General features: G+C 40.9%; 1 long non-coding RNA gene across 1 annotated transcript in view; it reads right to left on the reverse strand.

Annotated features, from left to right (window-relative positions):
- Positions 1-19,339, reverse strand: part of LOC123383144 — a 51,315-nt gene that overhangs the window by 16,870 nt on the left and 15,106 nt on the right. Inside the window, exon 2 of the long non-coding RNA XR_006592574.1 lies at positions 10,313-10,378. This is a non-coding gene — a long non-coding RNA (uncharacterized LOC123383144). The remainder of the gene's footprint in view (positions 1-10,312; positions 10,379-19,339) is intronic.

A 19,339-nucleotide genomic window follows, 5' to 3' on the forward strand; every position in this document is an offset into this window, starting at 1 on the left:
TCATTGCTAGTGAGAGATTCGGGTCAAAGAGGCTCCCTGGGAAAATGTCTGCCTAGGTCCCCAGCTTGCTGTGTTCAGCCACACCCTGCTTCCATTCCCATCAGGAGGAGGAAGACAAGGGGAGAGTCACTAAAGCTACACTGGATGTTTCGACCCTAAACTCACTTCCTATTTCACTAATCGCACCGGATTGTTGCTGTAACTTAAGTGATTTATCTGCTGCTAGCATGGACCCAGCTGGGAGCATCTTCTGGTTTATTCTGCATCCTCCATAATTTTGGTATTTTATTCCTTTCTACTCAGACACTTGCACATTTGTTGTCATACAACCTCATATTAGATCTAGTGTCAGTATTCAGAATTCACAGGGGTGCCTGGATGGCTCAGTCGGTTGAGCATCCGGCTTTGGCTCAGGTCATGATCTCACAGTTTGTGGGTTCGAGTCCTGCAACGGGCTCTGTGCTGACAGCCTAGAGCCTGGAGCCTGCTTCTAATTCTGTGTCTCCCTCTCTCTCTGCTCCTCCCCCGCTCATGCTCTGTCTCTCTCTCTCTCCTTCAAAAATAAATAAAAACATTAAAAAAAAAAAAAAAGAACTCACCACAACAGGTTTCCTTTGAAGTTTGTATACTAGAAATAATCCACATATATCTGGGCTCTGACACTGGATGTTCATTTGAACAAAATACATTCACAAGGGATTAAATCTAAGAATCATGCAAGAGAAAGTACCTATCTATTTGTTCTCAAGTGACTGAGATGAATATCAGTGCATTGATAAAAAAAAAATATCACAAATTCATTATCACATACAATGTTAGACTTTACTTCCTTAGCTATAACAGGGATGTTTTAAACTCTCCTTTGTCATTCAACCTCTGTGGTTTTAATTTTATAAATAATTAACTTTTACACAACTTCTGTAAATATTTGCTCATAGATTTATTTGCTTGTGCATTGACTTGTTATACACACACACACACATATCCCACAATTAGTAGTATGTGTATATATACACACATCTCATAATTAGTATGTGTGTATATGTGTGTGTGTGTGTGTATGTGTGTGTGTATACACACACACATACATACACACTCCATAATTAGTAGTGCCTAAGTGCCAGGCACCATTGTAAATGCATCACAGATATTAAATTATTTAAACATCTGACATAAAACTTATGAGAAAGGTAAATTATTTGCCCATTTCACAGATAAGGAAACTCAATCATAGATAGTTTAAGTTATTTGCCCAAGGTAAAACAGTTAGTAAATGGGAAAGTTAGAATTCTGGTGTCTAAGTCCTTATTCGTAACTATGGTAATCATCCAATAACTGAGAGAACTAAATATTATTATTAAAATAATTATCACACACTATGCTATGCATTCTACTATAAGACAGTTATCCATTTAAAAAATAGTCTTGAAGCTCTCTTTTAGGTCAGTAGAATTTATTTTTTATTTATTCCTTATGATGAAATTTGAAGTATCACATAGTTTAGCACCCAAGACTATTGTCTTCAAAAAGCGCTTTTCTATAACCCCAGGAAGGATCCCAAGATAAAGAAGCTGAGTTAAGCTCCAGGAACTAGCCTCAAGGTTTTGACCTCACTTCAACCACAGAAGCTCTCCTTTTTATCAGCTTTGTGATTTAGGATTTTAATTGTCACAAAATCAAAGTCTTCTAGTAATTTAAAAGCATTTTTGAAAAGCACTATTTTAATCTCTTCTTTTCTAAGATTAATGTTATCAGTCTCCTCTGTTCCTCTTGAGAGATAGTTTCCAAACACACTCCACTCTATTAACCTTTCTCAGCCTGTAATCCAGCCTGTCAATATCCTACTGTAAATGGAGATTTCCCAATTATTAGCCTGCACGTTTTGTGTGCCAGGGTGGCAGGGATTAGGAGAAGTTCCCAATGACTCACTGAAAATTCACCCAAAACAGGCAAAAGGATGAAACTAAATCATTATTTTACATCTTATACAACAATAAATCCAAAATAAAGACTTGAATGTAAGACCTGAAACCATAAAACTCCTAGAAGAAAACGCAGATAGTAATCTCTTTGACATCACTCTTTGATTTTTTTGGACCAGACTCCTCAGGTAAAGGCAGGAAAAAAAACCCTCAAACATACTGGATAATATTAAATTAAAAACCTTTTTTCACGGTGGGGTGCCTGGGTGGCTCAGTCGGTTGAGTGCCCGACTTTGGCTCAGGTCATGATCTCACAGTTCTTGAGTTTGAGCACCAAGTCAGGCTCTGTGCTGGCAGCTCAGAGCCTGGAGTCTGCTTCGGATTCTGTGTCTCCCTCTCTCTCTGCTCCTCCCCTACTCACATGCTGTCTCTCTCTCAAAAATAAAGATTAAAAAATTAAAAAAAAAAAAACCTTGCTCACAGTGAAGGAAACTATCAAAAAAAAGAAAAAGGAAACCTACTGATGGGAAAAAATATTTGCAAATCATACATCTGGTAAGGGTTTAATATCCAACATATATAAAGAACATACACAACTTAATCTCAAAACAACAAGCAACCTGATTTTAAAAATGGATAGAGAGGAGCCAAGATGGCAGAACAGCATGGAAGTTTTTTGTGTGTCTCACGTCCATGAAATACAGCCAGACCAACACTGAACCATCCTACACACCTAGAAAACTGATTGGAGGATTAACACAACAATCTGCACAACCTGAACCACAGAATTCAGCAGGTATACAGAGCAGAGAGCTGAACTTGGGAAGCAAAAAGCCGCAAGAGGTAGGGAACCGCTTTTGCAGGTGGAGAGAGGATGGAGACTGGGAAATGGGGGAGAATACGGGAAAAGCACCCCTCCCCAAAAGCAGCTGGAGAGACAGTGGAAAATTGGAAACCACCACAGGGACTAAACTAAAAAGGGAGAAAGGAGAAAGGAGAGGGTTTAAATTCCATTAAGACTGTAAACAAGGGGAGCACAAAGGCTTCAACTCTGCAGCTCGATACCTGGTGGTGCTCTCGTGGGAAGGGCAAATCCCCAGGAGCGGAGTGGGGTCTGGGAGGTTCTTGGGCCACAAGAGGAAGAGTGGCTCCACTGCTGGAAGGACATTTGGTAGAGACTGTTGACACCACCTGGTCCCAGCAGACCCTGGAAGGCGGTCACATTAGCTGGTGCTGGAACAAGGTCATTAAGGGTGAAGCCTGGTGCCAGATGTGTGTTGTGATTTTCCATAATCCCTGAAAAGCTGCTGCTACACTATGTCGTGAACTTTTTGTGGGGTGGGTGATACCTGGCCGCAGTCTCGGGGCACCGGCAACAGCAGGGTCCAGCAGGCGTACCTGGGTGCAGCTGATATTCGGCCATTGCTCATTCAGCCATTGCTGGGTGAGACCCTCCTGCAGAGGGGCAGACTGGGTCCAAGCTACAGTCCTTCGGAAGTGAGGGGCCGGGGAAAACAGCCGCATCTGAGACAAAACTTGGGAGAGAGGTACTACCTGGGGCCTGGTCACGGACAGTGAAAAAGCGGGGAGTGGACGAGAGCTGAAGACAGAGGACGGGTGCGCAATTGCTGATAAGGTAGAACAGACTGGGTAGCTGGGTGGCGCCATTTTCACCGCTCCCACGCATGCACATATGCACCTACCAGCACTGCAACAATCCATCCACCCCAGGAGGCTAGCAGCGCCATCTAGTGGAGAGAGGAACCCTTACACTGAGCCCCACCCAACTGGGCCAACCTCGCTCTTCAGGAACACAAGTCTTACCACCTGCTTACTTTATGGACTATAAAGAGCTACATGGACTGACCTCTAGGGGAAAACAAAGTAATTTCAGTCCTATTTCAATCTGTTAGCAGGTCTATCTATTCAATTTTCTTTTTTTTCTTTTTTTTCTCTTTTACGCTATTCTTTTTCTTGAATACAGAAACAGAAAAAAATCATTTTTATTTTCAATTTTTATTAAAAATATTTTTCTTTAATTTTTATTACTATATTTTTTATTTTGTGTAAATTTTTTAAATTCTATTTTACTCCCATCATTTTATTTTAGTCTACTTCAGGGTATTCACCTTTTCAAATTTTCAAACAATTTCCTTTTTTTTCTTTTTCTTTTTTCTCTTTTTCGTTTTTTTTTCTTTTTCTTGAATGCAGAAAGAAAAAAACTTCACTTTTGCTTTCAATTTATATTAAAAATATTTGTATTTAATTTTTTAAATATTTTTTTGCTTTTATGTAATTTTTTTCAAATTCTATTTTACTTCCATCATTTTATTTTAGTCTACTACAGTGTATTCACTTTTTCAAATTTTCAAACAATTTCCTTTTTTTTCTTTTTTTTCTTTTTTTAAAGTCTTTTTTCTCTTTTTTGTTTCTTTTCTTTTTTCTTGAATACAGAAAATGAAAAAAAAATCATATTTATTTTTAATTTTTATTAAAAATATTTTTCTTTGATTTTTTTCTACTATAGTCTTTAGTCTTGTGTATATTTTTTCAAGTTCTATTTTACCCCCATAATCTCATTTTAGTCTACTTCAGTGTATTCATTTTTTCAAATTCTCAAACAATTTCTTTTTTCTTTTTCTTTCTTTTCTTTTTTTTTTCCTCCCCCCTTTGTTTCTCTAATCTGTCAAACCACTTTCAACACCCAGACCAAAATACACCTAGGACCTAGCATCATCTATTTGATTTTTGTGTCTCTGTGTTTTTAATTTTTAATTTTAATTTTTTAAATTTATTTTTTCTATCTCATTAATTCCTTTTCTCCCTTCAAAATGACAAACTGAAGGAATTCTCCCCAAAAGAAAGAGCACGAAGAAACGACAGCCAGGGATTTAGCCAACACAGATACAAGCAAGATGTCTGAACCAGAATTTAGAATCACGATAATAAGAATACTAGCTGGAGTCAAAAATAGATTAGAATCCCTTTCTGCAGAGATAAAAGAAGTAAAAAATAGCCAGAATGAAATAAAAAATGCTATAACTGAACTGTAATCATGGATGGATGCAGCAGTGGCAAGGATGGATGAGGCAGAACAGAGAACCAGCGATACAGAGGACAAACTTATAGAGAATAATGAAGCAGAAAAAAAATGGGAGATTAAGGCAAAAGAGCATGATTTAAGAATCAGAGAAATCAGTGACTCATTAAAAAGGCACAACATCAGAATCATGTGGGTCCCAGAAGAGGAAGAGAGAGAAATAGGGGTAGAAGGGTTATGTGAGCAAATCATAGGGGAAAACTTTCTTAACCTGGGGAAAGACACAGACATCAAAATCCAGGAAGCACAGAGGACCCCATTAGATTCAACAAAAACCGACCATCAACAAGGCATATCATAGTCAAATTCACAAAATACTCAGGCAAGGAGAGAATCAGGAAAGCAGCAAGGGAAAAAAAGTCCCTAACCTACAAGAGAAGACAGATCAGGTTTGCAACAGACCTATCCACAGAAACTTGGCAGGCCAGAAAGGAGTGGCGGGATATATTCAGTGTGCTGAATCAGAAAAATATGCAGCCAAGAATTCTTCATCCAGCAAGGCTGTCATTCAAAATAGAAGGAGAGATAAAAAGTTTCCTAGAGAAACAAAAATTAAAGGAGTTTGTGACTACTAAACCAGCCCTGCAAGAAATTTTAAGGGGGACTCTCTGAGGGGAGAAAAGATGAAGAAAAAAAATATATATATATATAAACACCAAAAGCAACAAAGATTAGAAAGGACCAGAGAACACCACCAGAAACTCCAACTCTACAAGCATCATAATGGCAATAAATTCATATCTTTCAGTACTCACTCTAAATGTCAATGGACTCAGTGCTCCAATCAAAAAACATAGGGTTACAGAATGGATAAGATAACAAGATCAATCTATATGCTGTTTACAAGAGACCCACTTTAGACCTAAAGACACCTTCAGATTGAAAATAAGAGGAATGGAGAACCATCTATCGTGCTAATGGTCAACAAAAGAAAGCCGGAGTAGCCATACTTATATCAGACAATCTAGACTTTAAAATAAAGACTGTATCAAGAGATGCAGAAGGGCATTATATCATAATCAAGGGGTCTATCTACCAAGAAGACCTAACAATTGTAAACATTTATGTGCCAAATGTGAGAGCACCCAAATATATAATTCAACAAATCAATATATAAATCAACAGACACTCAGATCAAGGGAACAGAACAGAGAACCCAGAAATGGACTCACAAACGTATGGCCAACTAATCTCTGATAAAGCAGGGAAGCATATCCAATGGAATAAAGACAGTCACTTCAGGAAGTGGTGCTGGGAAAACCGGACAGCGACATGCAGAAGAATGAACCTGGACCACTTCCTTACACCATACACAAAAATAAACTGAAAACGGATGAAAGACCTCAATGTAAGACAGGAAGCCATCAAAATCCTTGAGGAAAAAGCAGGCAAAAACCTCTTTGATCTTGGCCACAGCAACTTCTTACTCAACACGTCTCTGGAGGCAAGGGAAACAAAAACAAAAATGAAGTATTGGGACCTCATCATACTAAGCTTCTGCACAGAGATGGAAACAATCAGCAAAACTAAAAGGCAACTGACTGAATGGGAGAAGATATTTGCAAATGACATATAAGATAAAGGGTTAGTATCCAAAATCTATAAAGAACCTATCAAACTCAACACCCAAAAACCAAATAATCCAGTGAAGAAATGGGCAAAAGACATGAATAGACACTTCTCCAAAGAAGACATCCAGATGACCAACCGACACATGAAAAAATGCTCAACATCACTCCTCATCATGGAAATACAAGCCAAAACCACCAGGAGATACCACCTCACACCTGTCAGAATGGCTAACATTAACAACTCAGGCAACAGCAGATGTTGGCGAGGATGCGGAGAAAGAGGATCTCTTTTGCATTGTTGGTGGGAATGTAATCTGGTGCAGCCACTCTAGAAAACAGTATGGAGGTTCCTGAAAAAACTAAAAATAGAACTATCCTACGACCCAGCAATTGCACTACTAGCATTTATCCACAGGATACAGGTGTGCTGTTTCGAAGGGACACATGCACCCCCATGTTTATAGCAGCACTATCAACAATAGCCAACGTATGGAAAGAGCCCAAATGTCCATCGATGGATGATTGGATAAAGAAAATGTGGTATATATATACATACACAATGGAGTATTACTCGGCCATCAGAAAGAATGAAATCTTGCCATTTGCAACTACGTGGATGGAACTGGAGGGTATTATGCTAAGTGAAATTAGTCAGAGAAAGACAAAATCATGACTTCACTCATATGAGGACTTTAAGAGACAAAACAGATGGGCATGAGGGAAGGGAAACAAAAATAATATAAAAACAGGGAGGGGGACAAGACAGAAAAGACTCTTAAATATGGAGAACAAACTGAGGGTTCCTGGAGCGGTTGTGGGAGGGGGGAGGGGCTAAGTGGGTAGGGGGCACTAAGGAATCTACTCCTGAAATCATTGCTGCACTAGATGCTAATTTGGATGTAAATTTTTAAAAATAAAAAATAAAATTAAAAAAAGGATATTGACAAACCAATAAAAAAAAAGGTAGAGAAGACCTCCAGGGAAGATATCAGAGTACGCCTTGAGTTCACCTCATCCCACAGATACAATAGGTAACACTCACATTAGTGTCAATAACCCAGAAAGTGACCCAAGGGTTAGCAGGACAAACTCTCCAGAGTTAAATGTAGAGAAGAATCCACATCGAAGAGTGAAGGGAGGTCAGAGATGCAGTTGGGAGCTAAACCGACTAGTGGGACTGTCTGTGGGATAGAGGGATGCCGCAGGTGCAGAGAGATGAGAGAAACATACCCTACACCAGGTACCCCAGGCATGAAGGGACCTGTGTGGGGAAGACAAATCCCCATAACATTTGGGTTGGAAAACCAGAGGGGTCTAATTTCACAAGTTCTCACAATCATTGAGGCTTACCACCTGGAACTTTAAAAATCAGTGGGCTCACTTCTGGGAGAGCTGGGGGGTGATAGAAAACTGAAGCCCATTCATCTGATGAATGGATAAAGAAATTGTGGTTTACATACACAATGGAATACTACGTGGCAATGAGAAAGAATGAAATATGGCCTTTTGTAGCAACGTGGTTGGAACTGGAGAGTGTTATGCTAAGTGAAATAAGTCAGACAGAGAAAGACAGATACCATATGTTTTCACTCTTATGTGGATCCTGAGAAACTTAACAGAAGACCATGGGGGAGGGGAAGGGAAAAAAGTTAGAGAGGGAGGAAGGCAAACCATAAGAGACTCTTAAATACTAAGAATAAACTGAGGGTTGATGGAGGGTGGGAGGGAGGGGAAAATGGGTGATGGGCATTGAGGAGGGCACCTGTTGGGATGAGCACTGGGTGTTGTATAGAAACCAATCTGACAATAAATTTCACATTAAAAAAAATAAAACTAAATCCCATCTTTAAAGAGAAGCGCACACACACACACACACACACACACACAAAACAGCCCTGCTGAGACACAGCAGAGAAACAACAGCTTGAAAAACACCTGAGGTATATGGAAAGGAGATTCATTCAGCAATCTGAGAGCTTGTGCTAGAGGGCCAGGGATCTTTGGGAGAATTCTCTAAGAGAAAAAGGGCTGACAGGCAGCATTTCCACTCCCCTCTCCCCAGACTATATACACGGACACCTTCAGGAACCAGCTCAGTGCCAACATTCACCACCTAACTGACTAACAACATGCCCTCATGTTCTCCTGAGGACACACCCCCACAGCCAGGCCTTGGATCCGTGTCTCATGCCAAAGCAGACCTGCAGAAATGGTATTGGGAAAACTGGACAGTTACGTGCAAAAGAATGAAATTAGAACACTTTCTCACACCATATGCAGAAATACACTCAAATGGATTAAGGGCTTACATGTGAGACCTGAAACCGTAAAAATCCTGGAAGAGAGCTCAAGCAGTAATTTCTCTGTATCTCTCTATCAGCTGTAGCAACATTTTTCTACATATGTTTCCTCAGGCAAAGAAAACAAAAATATAAACAATTGAACTACATCAAAATAAAAAGCTTTGCACAGTAAACAATACAACAAAAGTACAACTTGCTGAATAGAAGATATTTGCAGATGACATAAATGGATATTTTTCAAAAGAAGAAATGGAGACGGCCCACAGCCACAAGAAAAGATGCTCGACATCACTCATCATCAGGGAAATGCGAATCAAAACCACAATAAGATACCATCTTGCACCTGTCAGAATGGCTACAACCAAAAATACAAGAAACAACAAGTGTTGGTGGGAATGTGGAGAAAAGGTACTTCTGTGCACTGTTGGTGTGAATGCAAACTGGTGCAGCCAGCATGAAGGTTCCTCAAAAAATTAAAAATAGAACTACTATACAATGCAACCATTTCACTTCTAGGCATTTGTCCAAAGAAAATGAATACACCGATTCAAAGACATAGGTGCACTCCTATGTTCACTGCAGCATTTTTTTTTTACAATAGCCAAAATATGGAAGCGACCTAAGTGTCCACTGCTACATGAATCAATAAAGAAGATGTATGAATGGAATATTATCAGCCATAATAATAATGAAATCTTGCCATTTGCAAAAACATGGATGGGCCTAGAAGTTAGTATAGTACGTGAAATCAGTTAGACAGAGAAAGACAAATACTGTATGATTTCACTTACATGTGGAATCTAACAGCAAACAAACAAATGGACAAAGAAAACAAAACAGAAACAGACTTACAGATACAGAAAACAGTTAGTTACCAGAGGATTATAAATGAGTTGAGGGGGCAGATGAAACAGGTGAAGGGGACTAAAGAGATCCAAACCCCCAGTAATAAAATAAATAACTCATGGTGATATAATATAAAGTATAAGGTATATAGTCAATAACACTGTAATAACTTTATATGGTGGCAGAAGGTAAGCAGACTTATCATGGGGGTCATTTTGTACCATGTAAAAATATCACAGCATTCTGATATACACCTGAAACCAATAGGATATTGTATGTCAATTATACTTTAAAAATCACCTAAAATATTTATTTTCTTTTTTCCCTTTTAATATTTATTTTCAAATCCACTTTTTAGCATCACATCCACACATAGGATCGCTGGCGATATTCCTAAATATGCAGATAAAATTGAAAAGTACACAAGGACCTCAGCATTATCCTTGAGCTAACGATGCAGTAATACTTTCCAAATGAGCCCATTAGATTCACCCTAGCTACAGCAAAGTAATGAACAATGAGAAACAAGACTGTCAAAAATTTATAAAGGAAATGGATCATTAAAATTACCTGGAACACAGGATTCATAGGAGGGCTCTAATTAGGATTAACACGAGGATCCATAATATTCGGAACCTGTAATGAATCGGAAATAAAATGAGCACGAGAGTTGAAATCCTGAAGTATTGAGATAATTTTTAAAAAATAAATTTGTACTTTTGTTTAAATATTTGCCTGTCCAGTTATATTTCCCACTGTTCATTTTTCATGTGAGTTTGAGTTACAACTTAGTGTCCTTTCTTTCCAGTCTGCAAAACTCCCTTGAGCATTTGTTACAGAGCGGATCAGATAGCAACAAAATGTCACTCTTTATCTGAGAATGTCTTAATTTCTCCCATTTTGAAGATAGCTTTGCGTGATATAGAATTCTTTGGTTGTCAGCTATTTTTCTTTCGGCAGTTTGAGTAAGTTGTCTAACTGCCTTCTGGCCTCCATGGTTTCTGATGAGAAATTGTTTGTTATTCTTGATGATTCCTCGTTCTTTATGAGTTGCTTCTTTCTTGCTGCTTTCAAGGGTCTTTGTCTTCACAATCAGCAATTTAATTATGCTGTGCTTTGGTGTGGGCTTCTTTAAATTTATCCTACTTGCAATTTGTTCAGCTTATTGTATAAGTAGGAGGCTAATGTTTTCATCTAATTTGGGACATTTTCAGCTATTGTTCCTTCAAATATTTTTTTCCATCTCCTTCTCTCTCTCTTCTTCGGGAACTGTGTGTTGGTACTTGATGGTGTCGCACACGTCTTTTAGGCTGTTTTTCTTCTCTTCACACCAGGCTGTGACAGGGTGTGCAGTACCCACTGGGTGAAGTTCTCAGATAGTTCCTCTCATTTCCTTATGTCCCCCAGGCAGTCACCACCCTTGGTGGGAGTGGAAGACTTACTGGTTACCAGTTGGCTTTCCCTCTCAGCATTGGTCTGATTTGTCTAACGGGAGGCAGAATTCACTGATGGAGGTTTGCAAAGTCTGACCTTATAGGATATCATTGCCAGGTACACTGTCTGGTATTGGAGAGATAATATTATCCTATTCTCAATGGGGGGTGGGGGGCATTGTCAAAAGGACCATAGCTGTCAACCCCCCATAACCATCAAAGGCACTAAGGGGTCCAGAAAACATTTGAGGGTTACCATGGATTAGAGGACATTCAGCACCAATATCCACCAGAGCAGTCACCCTTTGTTTATTTGTGGGGACCAGTGAACAGTGAGCTCAACATGAGGCCTCTGATGGCCTCCAGAGGCCCTCTCCTGGAGGCAGTCTTGGCCTACGTCCTCTACTAGGGAGTGGAAGGCATGAATCCAGAACAGGGGAGTATCTGGGGAGTATCTCTTAGGTCCCCTGCTGGCCCCTGCTGGAGCAGGTGGCCTCAGGGCTGGTAGGCACAGGTGGGGCAGGTCGAAACCACCGTTGTTCAGATTTGAAGGCCTTCCACAGGCCAACCAACAAACACAACACTGGGCTGCCATTCTATCTTTCCAGGTGGGGTCCCTGCAGCAGTGAGGTCAAACCGCATTGCTTCCAGGTGACTTTTACAGCACAATTTATAGCAGATTGGAATAGCCTTTTGGATTTTGAAAATCTCCCCACCCCCACTCTCTCTCTCTCTCTCTCTCAGGTCTTTCCCACAGTCCATACCTGGGATTTGTCAGTTTCCCCAGACCAGCAATGGATTGCCCAACATCATAAACGTCTTGCCCCACAGCTGGAACCAGCATGAATTTCCACATCCCATATCAGGTACTAGAGGCAGACTGGAGCATCTTAGCTTTTATTCCTCAAGTGAATCTGGCCTGACCAGGGCCCCCAAAGACAGGGGTATAGATGGCCTGTCTTAATCCCAACTCACTCAGTATCTGTTGTGCCTCCTCTATGGATTTCCAGGGTCCCATGAGTCCAGAAAGGCCCCCCTCGTTGGCTCCAGCCTCCCTGCAGGCTAGAATAATTCACTCTATAAAAGGGTGGATTCATGAAACTCTGAGCTGCACGCATACGCTGCCAGAGGGCAAGGTGTCTGGTGACCTTGCTCATTTTCTCTGCCTCCTGCCCAGTCAGGGAAATGTCAGCACCCCTTTCCCATCTCTGTGCCAAAAATGCCTGGTTTCCCGGCCTGAACTTGGCAGCTAAATCAATTACCTCCGCAGGTGCATATTCTCTCACAATCAACATTTCCAGAATGGGGGGTGGGGGGGGAGTCCTGTTGGCTGGGGTTGCCATTGCTCTGCTTTTTCTGTCCTTTCTATTAGAGGTCCAATGGCGTAGGCGCTCCCCTGGCTTTGTTCCCCATCAGCAGTATACCCTTCTTCTCTCTTGCTTTCCCAGAGATTCTACCCCTTAGCATCCCCATCAGACTCTGGATAGTGTCCGGGCCTTAATTCAGGCAGCCTGCACCCTCCTGGCTTCGCCCAAGGGCAGCCCCACCCCCACCTCCATCCCCACTGCCTGCCCTGCATCCCCGCTTCCGTGAAGTGTCCCTGGTCCCTGAGCATCAGACACATGGGCCACCACTCTGCGCACAGAGCTGGTGACCAAGCCGGGGTCCCCAGGATGCCCCCGTCCCAGGGCCCAGGCCCGAGCCGCCTGGCTGACTGCCCCATTGTTGGCCCTGACATCCTTGGTAGCTTTCAGGGAAATCCCAAGGGGCTGGTGCTGGGAGGCCAGGGAGAGAGGAAGGCAGAGGGGGTAGAGGGGTGGGGAGGACACACTGAAGAAGCAGGGGGACTTACTCCAGAGGCTTGTCTTGGCCTAAGGACCAGGAGTCTCCCACCTGCCCGTGGGATCTTCAGAATTTCCAGAGAGGCCTTAGGAGGCGAGATCACTGCCAGGAGCCTCTCAGGGCTGCGCCCTTAGAAATGGCTCCCACCGTGGGAACAGGATGAGGTCAGAGTGCATGCTCTAAGGATAAGGGGGGAGCTTCCCATTGCTGGGGGCCACCTATCCAGTCACCCTGAAGCCTCTCCATGACCTCCCCCCACAGTTCAGCCTTCTAGTGCAGCTTTCACGGAGCCTCAAGGCCATCAGGAGGTGACAGTCTCGGGTCTTCTGAGGTCTTTCCTGAGCAAGAGCTTGGCTTTGGTAGTTTTTCAAAGCCCTTAAGGATGCTTAATTCACTAGCCCTACCTCTCCTGCCTTGGTTAGGTTGCTGCACCAGTGCTGATTCGGCCCCCAGGCAATGGTAGCCAGGGCGATGCTTGTGTCTTTCACAAAAGCTCCCCACTCCCCAGGACCTTTAGCCCCAGGCTAATTTCAAGTTACTCAAATTAGACCAACCAGTCCTTTGGAGCCAGTCTAACAAGGAGCCACCAGAGCTGTCAGAACCAAAGATGAATTGCAATTCTTTGTGAGGGATCCCCTCTGTCCTCCCTATGCCCAGGGAACGTGGGCTGTCCTGGGCTCCCTCCTGGAAGATTGAACTGAAGCACGTGAAGGTGCCACAGACTCCCTGTTCTTCCTAAGAACCAGCCTTTTTGATGTTGTGAAATAGAGGCTCCTTGGCGGGGGAGGGGGGCTGCAAGCCTTTGATTCATTTCCAGAGTACGAAAAAAAAGCGGACTCTATTTTTCCCCTATCCGATCGTGGCTTTTACGAAAGAAGGATGCGCAGTTCGGTACAGCACCGCTTTCACTGGCCTCCGGCCTCCATTTCTTGGCAAAAAGCCCTAAAAGAGAAGGAGGAGAGGATCACAGCAGCTCGAGGCTGAGGGGAAGGTGCTCCTCTGTCGCCCTCAGGCAGCAGCAACCCAGCTGTTCCAACGATCTTAATGCCTGTTGCAATTAATGAATTTTACTCCATGCCTTTGAAGGTCTAGCATAATTCCCCCCTTATAAAAATAAGAAACTCGTTACAGAAAATCTGCAAGATGCACACATGTGGACAGAAATAAAACAAGTACACTGAATAATTAACTATTAACCCTAGTTAAGCATCATTGTTTCTGTAGTTCTGTCTACAAGGTCATGACTTTCTCTAGATCCAAGTTCGCACACTGCATATATTCATTTTATATTTCAGTCTGTGATGCATTCAGTTAATTCTTATATAAGGTGCAAGGTCTTGGTCTATTCTTTTTTCTTCTGTTTGTAGATGGATGTCCAATTGTTGCAGCATCTTTGCTATTCTTGTCCATTGAGTTTGTCCTGGTGCCTTTGTTAAATTTTGGTGGGCTATTTTTGGGCTGTATCATCACGAAAATTCAGTGGGTATACTTCTGAGTTCGATATTTCAGTCCACTGATCTAGGCATCCATTCCTTCACCAATACTACATTGTCTGCAATACTGTGAATTTGTACAGTGTGAATTGTACAGTGGTGTGAGTCCTAAAACTTTGTTGGATTGATATTGCTAATATTTTGTTGAGGATTTTTGTTTGCTTATGTACATGAGAGCTGTGATTATAGTTTCTTTCCCTTGTAAAGTCTTCATGTGGTTGTAGTACTTGGTATTCAGATAATCACAGTCACATTAAATGAATCAAGAAGGGTTCCTTGGTGCCTGGGTGGCTCAGTCGGTTAAGCATCTGACTTTGGCTCAGGTCATGATCTCACGGTTTGTGAGTTCGAGCCTCACGTCCTGCTCTGTGTTGACAGCTCAGAGCCTGGAGCCTGCTTCTGATTCTGTGTCTCCCTCTCTCTCTCTGTTCCTCCTCTGCTTGTGCTCTGTCTTTCTCTCTTTCAAAAATAAATGAAGATTTAAAAAAATTAAAAAAGAAAAAGAAGAAGTGTTCCTTTATGGGGCGCCTGGGTGGCTCAGTCAGTGAAGCATCTGAATTCGGCTCAGGTCATGATCTCGTAGTTCTGGAGTTTGAGCCCCGTGTGAGGCTCTGTGCTGACAGCTCAGAGCCTGGAGCCCACTTCAGATTCTCCCCCTCTCTCTGCCCCTCCCCCACTTGTGCTCTCTCTCTCTCAAAAATAAATAAACATTAAAAAAAATTAAAAAGAAGTGCTCCTTTTACCCCTGTTTTCTGGAATAGATTATGGAGAACAGGTATCATTTCCTCAGTAAATATTTGCCAGGATTCATCAGTGAGACTCTCTGGACTGGACGTGTTCTTTTTCAGATGACTTAAAAATTTTTTTTCAATTTAATAACTACAGGTGAATGTAGATTGTTTTTCTCTTTGTACAAGTTTGGGTAGTTCAAGTCTCTCGAGGTAGTAGTCCATTTCTTCTAATTTATCAAATTTGTGGGAACAGAGCTGTTCATATTATTCTCTTATCATCTTTTGTGACTATTACGATTTTGTAATATTTTTATAGTATATTATATCATAACAATGCACATAACACTGTGATTTCGTACCGTTTCCTGTTTGCCACCTACAGGTAATGCTCTGGTAAGTATTGAAGGTGGCAGGACATGCCATCCCACAATATGCCACTTTTGCATACGGGTTTTTTTGACAAACAGCAGTTGTGAAAAGAACATTCCAATCTCCCTGTTCTTCCTGGAAACAGGAGATGAAACTTGTCCTGAATGATGCCCTCCCCACAGCAGTAGGAAGGCCACCTTCCTATCACCTAGGATGAGAAGTTGAGACCAAGAGAATTCTATACAAACAGACCTTGCTAAAGTAATTCTTCCCTGCAGCTCCCCCACAGAGGTTAGTAGATTTTCCCCAATCGCCTCTCTTTGTGCAACTTGAGTCCAGAGGCTTCACCATGTCTTTGGGTCTTCCTTTTTTCCTTATGAGGGCTCTGTGCCACGTACAACTTCTAGAAACGTGTGTGTTGTTCCCCTGTTCTCCTGTTGCCCTGTCTTATTTCCGGTTAATTTTCGAGGGCAGCAGAAAAAGCCCGAGAGGGCAGAAGTAAAATTTTGCTTGCCCTCCAGCATATTAATACACGCACCATTTCCCGCATCTATAATATTCCCTTAGGTTAAGCTGGAAGAAACAAAGATAAAAGGGGTGCATACTTCCACGATTATACTTGTTTCTTATACTTTATTTCCTATTTCATGTCATCTTACCAGACTTCTTTCATCAAGTGTTAAAATCCTGTCGGCGGTTTTTCTGGCGTCATTCATTCTTTCCTTTATTCAGCACACTTATTTGACATTTCATTACACTCATTAATAGCACAGTCACATTTTTTTAACTAGGTTAGTTTTAGGCTTTGAAATGTCCATTGCTATAAATTTTACTTCCTTTGATTATTGGTAAGTTTTAACTATCTTTCCAAGTAGCATTCTAATTGGGTGCAAATCTCATGGGTAAATTATCTATCTATCTGGTAGAATTAATTTTGTGTCTATGTTTTCTTTACTGATTTATGTTTTATGTTTATATCATATACATTAGCCTTCTCTTGAACATATTGGTTTTAAAGGATTTTAATTGTATTCAAAGAATTTTGAAAAGCATCTAAATTAAAACTCAGGGAAATGTAAGTTTAAAAAAGTGCCATCTGCCTGGGTGGTTCAGTCAGTTAAGGTCTGAATTTGGCTCAGGTCATGATCTCACGGTTTGTGAGTTTGAGCCATGTGTCTGGCTTTGTGCTGACAGCTCAGAGCCTGGAGCCTGCTTGGGATTCTGTGTCTCCCTCTCTCTCTGCTCCTCCCCCACATGTGCTCTGTCTCTCTCTCTCTCAAAAACAAACACTAAAAAAAAAAGTGCCATAAAATGAGATAAAGAAAGTGAAAGTGCTGTGTAAAATATAAGGCTGAATCAATGTAGTATCATTTTTTATCTTCTGCTAATCTGATAGTAAGAGTTTAAGGAATTTAGTAGTAGTATGCTATAATTAAAGAATAAAAACCAATAACTTGGAAAGATTAATTTACAGGTGCAAGATCTTGGAAGAATAATATAGATCTTCCTTGACTTAGGATGATGTTTTGTCCCAACAAACCCGTGGTAAATTGGAAATATCCTAAGTCAAAAATGCATGTACACCTAACCTACTGAACATCAGACCTTAGCCTAGCCTAGCTTAAATGTGCTCAGAACACTTACCTGAGCCTAAAGTTGGGCAAGATCATCTAACACAAAGCGTATTTTACAATAAAATGTTGACTGTCTCATGTAATTCATCGAATACTGTGCTAAAGTGACAGAATGGCTCTGTGGGTGCAGAATGGTGTCAGTGTGTCGACTGTTGACCCTTGGGATCTCTAGCTGACTGGGAGCTGCCGCCATTTGGTGTCACCAGAGAGGATTGGGAGAGTACCACACCTTGTATCCTAAGCCTGGGAAAAGATCCCCATTCCAAATTTCAAGTTTGGATTCTACTGAATGCAGATCACTTAGGCACCTTCGTGAAGTAGAAAAATCTAAGTTGAACCGTCATTATGTCAGGGATGGTCTGTAAACGAACGAGAGAATCTAACCCCAAAAGGATATTCATTAACTAATATTCTTTTGGAAAAAAAGTATGTGCCATGGAACATAAAGGTAGGTCCCGAAAAGCCATAAGGAATCCATATTTAATATACACAAGTTCCTAATTATACAAAGGACGAAACTGGTTGGAGCCTTAAAAAGCATCACTCTTAGATAGTTGGATAGAATAGGTTGTGCCTGAAGTTGACAGAATAAATTTACAGAGGAGGAAGTAAATTTGGAGCGGCTGCCCCTGTGTTTCTTTCAACTTTGAACATCACTCTCAAATCCATAATATGCTTTCTTGCCCATTAATATACGAAATAAACTTAGCTGAGTTGAGAACGTAAGCTCCAGGAAGAGCAGCAACTTAGTGACCTTGTTTCGTACTCTCCCCACAAAGGACATTAACCAGATCCACGGCGGAAATTACACAAATATTTGCTAGCTAATTAATAAAGTACACTGAGTAATAAAGTTGACATTTTTGCTTCATGCTAGAGAATTTAAAGACAGAAGACTGGGATTTTAATTACAATTTTGACATTTGTGAGCTCCCTTCTTTGACCGCTGTATCACGGTTAATTTCAGCACTGCACTAACAGCACGAGAGCTACAGGCATCTGTGGTGTATGAGACACTGCTGGGGGCTGTGCCCGGGGCAGCATACTGGGGGTTTTACCATGTACACAAACATTTTGAATACAAATGTGGATATTAAGGTAAAAATAAGTTTAACCTTCACAACTCACAAGAGTCCAAGAAAACTTCCTGGAAAAGTGATTTTCGAAACGAATGTGACAGATTAACTGGGAGGTAGACAAAAAAATGGGAAGTAGAAATTGAATAGTTAGCCTGATAGATATAGATATATGAAATATACAAGAAGCAAATATACAAGGAGATATTTATGTCAACGAAAATTCCTTGATTTACCCATATCATTTATATCTCTATATATTCTTTTACATGTATGTATATGAAGAAGAAAAAAAGGACAGTAAAAGAAATATTTTATTTGCATTTCCTTAAGTTTAAATATTTGATGAAAACACATAAAATCATGAAAAAACACCATAAAGACAATCATATCATTGATCCAATTTGAAGAACTTTAAAATAATAACTTTGCCAGCTCTTCATCTTTGACTTACCTTGAAGACTTCCTAAGAGACTGAGCTTCCTGATTTGCATAACAATAAAGCTTAAAATATACAGTGTTTTTCATCTTCAACGCCTCTTATAAATGACTATAAATATTGTTTAAGCATTAATTTCATCTTCGCAAGTACTCACTAGAGAACACCCATTACTCTTGATTTATGTCAATTTTATTAGCTCTAGTTACAAGAACATACATATAACAAGCTTCTGGACCAGCTTTCCTAACCCCTGTAAACTGTACGTACGATCTCCATTTATCTATTGATGTAAATTTGATATGCTCTCTCTTTTGGAAGTCTTAATTTAATGAGCCTGGTATGACACCCCAGGCAATGAGAAAGTGTTCCGCGCACAAACAGTCCATCAGATCTCCAGGCTCACCGAAACAGCTGTGTGGAAAGGAGCGGAGAAGGTTTTTTTGCGGGAACCAAAACATTTTCAGATGGAGGCCATGTATGCTGCCAAGAAGAAATATTCATAAAACATACCAATCTGACATTGCAAAGATTTTTCTGACCACTCTCTTACTTCCTCCTGGTTCCCACTTCCCACCAA

The sequence above is a fragment of the Felis catus genome, chromosome F2 (genome assembly GCF_018350175.1).
Source record: "Felis catus isolate Fca126 chromosome F2, F.catus_Fca126_mat1.0, whole genome shotgun sequence".
NCBI lineage: Eukaryota > Metazoa > Chordata > Mammalia > Carnivora > Felidae > Felis > Felis catus.